Source organism: Perissodus microlepis, chromosome 7, assembly GCF_051167445.1.
Source record: "Perissodus microlepis isolate ML-2025 ecotype Zambia chromosome 7, ASM5116744v1, whole genome shotgun sequence".
Lineage (NCBI taxonomy): Eukaryota > Metazoa > Chordata > Actinopteri > Cichliformes > Cichlidae > Perissodus > Perissodus microlepis.
Genome location: NC_140467.1, coordinates 64,999,497 through 65,004,488, shown reverse-complemented (window position 1 = coordinate 65,004,488; position 4,992 = coordinate 64,999,497).

The following is a 4,992-nucleotide window of genomic DNA, read 5'->3' as shown; positions in this document are numbered from 1 at the left end:
ACCGCCCACTGGTGATGGCCAGAGGGGCCGATGGCGCGATATGGCAGCCTGTCAGCTTCTGTCAGTCTGCCCCAGGGCAGCTGTGGCTACAACCGTAGCTGCCTCCACCAGTGTGTGAATGCGAGAGTGAATGAATAGTAGCATTGTAAAGCGCTTTGGGTGCCTTGAAAAGCGCTATATAAATCCAATCCATTATTATTATTATAATAATACTTTTAATCTGACGATAAAACGCAGGCACTGAGGCTGAAAGAAGCTTCAGTGCTCTCAGAAGACCAAAAAGATGGCTAAGGTCAACAATGACTCAAATGAGTTTAAACAATGCTGCTGTATGTCCACCAGGAGACACTGGACAGTATAGATGTAAAACAAATGTGCCAGCAGTTTATCTCAGCTAACGAGAGGAGCAGACATGTGTTTGGCTGCTTCACATAATGGACATTGAGTTGTTGTGTGGGACATGTAGTCCATGTCTGTTGCTGTAACAGTAGTTCATGTTTAGAATAGAAAATCCCAGCTCACTGACTTGATCAGAGCAGTAGTGCCTAAACTGTTGCATAATTTTGCTGAGAGATCTTTTACTTTGTGGTAATCTTAGATGAGTAGTTTCATGGACAAAAACCAGCAGGTCATTCAGTGTTCCCTTAGTGCTGATGTGTCAGAGATGTTGGTGTAGTATAACTGAAGTAATGTTGTTAAGTCCTTAAAGTCATATTCTTTTATTGTCATGACTGTATTTGAAGCTATTTTTATTTTTGTATGATACCTGATTTATATGGAATATGGCTGAAGTAAACTGAAGTCTAAAATACTTAGTCAGTTGTTTAATAGTAATTTAACATTATATAATTCACATATAAAACTATGAATTGTAATTTTTAATGGTTTAAAAGCATGTAGAATAGCATATGTAGGCAAGTATAATTCTCCTTTTTTTTTTATCAAGAAGCAAAGACAAAAAGGAAAAAAAAGAAACAGGGCAGAGTTCAGTGGTTGAATCATCCGTCCCCACCAACGCCACAACCAAATCTACGCCCTTGCTGGATTGTATTTATTCTTTTAAACATCATCTTAAGACTCATTTATTTAGACTAGCTTATAATTAGATTTGCGCTGTGAAGTAAAGTAAAAGTAAGTAGAGAGACCTAATATTTAATAATCCACATTTCACTGTTTTACTGTTTGGTTCAGATGTGGATACTGTATTGTTCTTTCTTTGTGATTGTTTATGTTTAAGTCGTTTTTTGCTGGTTTTTAGTTTGTTTTTTTTCTGTTTGGGAGCTGACACAGTCTCTATGGAGATGGGGTTTTGGGGGGGGGTAACATAAGCTGCAGAGAGGCGTGTAAGACTGCAACTCTGCTTCCTGGTCCCAACTCTGGATAGTCATATTTTGGGGGGTTTAATAAATTTGTCCACATTTCTAGAAATGAGAGCTGCTCCATCCAAAGTGGGATGGATGCCGTCTTTTAACAAGACCAGGTTTCCTCCAGAAGGTTTGCCAATTATCTATGAAGCCCACATGTTGGAGTAAAAATCAGGTAAATACCTGAGCGGTGACCATAGCCCACTTGTCCAGTGAGTCCAGTAACAGAGGTTTGTTATCTTAAACTAAATACGGACAAGCATTCAAACTTTTGTAGGCATTCATATCTTCTCCAATATAATTTGAGGGCTTGTTGATAACATAATGATATAAGACAGACAGAATGCCAGGGTTACGCTCCACAGCATCAGTAAACACACTTGGAGGGCACAGATCAACGTCCATCTTCAGGCCTTCTTTGCCCGGTTTCTCCACATAATGAGCAAAATGAAAGTGTTTTACTTCCTCTCAGAGTATAAACACTCTTTTGTTTAATCATAGTTGCCTTAGTTTATTTCATTTACATGATGTTTAGTAGGTTGTTGTTTTTTTAGCAGGATTATCAAATGTCCAAAATGGCCCACATGTTAATGTTAGGTGGTGACTGGTCACATGTCTGCAGAACCTCTGCAGGTTTAGGATTCCTTTCAAATCTCTTCACTTAACATATGGAGCACTAAATAGCCAGGGCCCACATTATTTATCTCAGCTCCCGCTGCTCACTGTCTACGTTCACAGCTCCAGGTTCGCCAGGCCAGCAACCATCGGTGTGGAATCATGGATCTGGGGCCAGCTCACGCAGCCCGGTCGATCTTCAGTCGGGGTCTCTCACTCCACCAACAGTTTAGTATTTATTGACGTGACATAAAATATTAATTTCTCACTGACAAGAGGAAGGAAGCAGAAAAACTTGAGATGTTTGAGTGACCTCTTCTTTTAAAAATCACACCCTCTCTGTCATTCCATTAAAGACAGTTTATTACCCCTGGAGGCCCTTCAAGCAACACTAATCACATCCCAGTGGCCAAAACCTTGAGTGGGTGGTACAATGACACTAATACCAGGTCCTGTTTTAGTACCTGCTTGGCCGGGGTTTATAGACATCCGAGCAGGTACTAAAATGTGACGTTGCAGTGGAAAAGGGCTTTTCGTCTGCAACACCAAGGCTGTGCAACAGTCTAACACAACACTACGTTTAGCTGACTCTGTGGAGTCTTATTTTCTGTTTGTGCTGTTTTGGTATTAATGTACTTATTTTATCCTGGTGCACAGCTCTTTGTGACCACAACTCTGTGAAAAGCGCTTTATTATAAATAGACTCATCATTTCTCCTCAAAGCTTCATCGTGTTTCACATCGAGCTCCCGGAAAAGTCATCAGACAGAGACAGGAATGTTTTTGTTCTGCAGCAGAAATCACATGGCAAGCAATAAGTCTGATCTGCTACTGAATTATCCTATGTGGATATCATAAAAAACTTTATTTACATTGGGTCCTGTTACAGGAGCATCGATAACATGAAACTAGGAGGAAGTGACTCTCCAAAAGTTGATTCTGTTCATCTGGACGTAGCGTTTTCAGTGGGAGAAACGTTTCATCACTCATCCAGGTGACGTCTTCAGTCTCAGCTGACAGCAGGTTTCCAATCTTATAAACAGTACATTTGCATAATGACTGAAACCAGCCCACTGAAGGAACAATGGGCTGGGAGGTCAGTTGCGTCATCATTATTATGCAAATTCACATGACCATTGATCAACAACCACTGATCAAAGCTCATTGATCAATGGCCATGAGTCCCATTCACAGAGAGTTGGGGAATGGCTGCAATCACAGCATGTAAGATGGTGACAAATGTACCCTTAGGCCCCCTCCTCGATTCAGAGATGGTCTTTCCCTTTTCACGTAAATGGCCACTTTGACTCCACCCTCAAACCAGCGTTCCTCCCTGTCCAGGATGTGAACATCCTCATCATTGAAAGAGTGTCCACTGGCCTGTAGGTGTAAATAGACTGCAGAGTCCTGGCCTGACGAGGTGGCTTTTCTGTGTTGTAGCCAGAGGTTGTTTGGTTTCCCCAAAGTATAAATCTTGGCAATCCTCCTGGCACTTAACAGCGTACACTATGTTACTCAGTTTGTGTCGGGGACCCGATCCTTGGGGTGGAACAATTTTAGGAGGAAGTGACGGCACAAAAAGGTTTTAAAGTCATCAGACAGGAAGTTAATCTGCAGGCTGCCACACATCCCACGATTACCCACAATTCACCAGGAGCACATACAGGCTGTGTCCCAATTCAGGGTCTGCACGCTTGAAGTACGCATTTTAAGTGTGATTACGTCACCGCCACACGACGACGGCTGTCCCAATTCGAAGTGTACTTCAAATGCGCCGTCGATTTCCCCAAATATCAAGCGTGGTCCGGTGCACGCTTCGTGGTCCCATATATCCCACAATTCATAGCGCGGCGGTGGGTGTGGATAATTTTGCCGCAAAATACGGCAGAAGGGAGCGGCCGAAGAGTGAACTGTCAAAAGTAAGTACTGAATACGATGTCACTTATTTATGTGCGAATGGTTAATAACGAAGAACGTTAAAACATTGCCGACATGTGGCCAACAGCAAAGTTATGTGACATTAGTGATGTCTGTACTTTCAGCGTTAACTTGGTTTTACAGCCTCTACATACATACACATATATATATATATATATGTATATATGTATATATATATATATGTATATATATATGTATATGTATATATATATATGTATATGTATATATGTATATGTATATGTGTATATGTATATATGTATATATATATGTGTATATATATATATATATGTATATATGTATATATATATTTATATCATAATAATCTGACAATACTATAATATTGGCCATATTATAATTACATTACCACAGTGAGATGACTTTAGTCTCATGAACAACATTAGCTAATTGTTATTTACTAGCTAATCTTAAATGACTGTTCAGTACAGAAATGAAGCCCAACAATCATGTTTACAGTCCTGTGGTCTCAGCCTCAGATACTCAACTAATCAAAGTGATGTCATGACAAAAATGAATGACCAACAAAACATTTTTCTCCTTCATTTCTGTCACACAAAGTTGTATGAGACGTTTCTCGCGGTTAGTATCATGGTTGCTAGGCAACCTGTCCCATTTCACAAGCCTATCACTTCCGCACTTCTCGTACTTATAGTACGCACCGTACGTAGTACGCGTAGTGCGCGTACTTCAAGCGCGCGACACAGCCACAGGCTACAGGCAGCAGACGTTCAGGTGGGGGGTCCGAAACACACACCCAGCCCTGCCCCCTTATTTCAATCCCACCTGCAACAACAAAGAAAATACGTGTGTGCGTGAGAGAGAGAGAGAATTGGGGGCAGGGGTGAGGAATTTCTTTTGTCTGTGGACCTGAGAGGGAGGAGGGGGAGAGTGGGGGGGATTTACCGAGTTTAAGATGAAAAAAACTTTTTATATGTTTCAAACAGCTGCAGAGACATCAATCAATCTATCAGTCAAATAACGGCAATTAACGATGAGGAGGGCTAACAGCAGTTTACTCTGTGTGTGTGTTGGAATCGCGTTACTGATCACTTTATTCT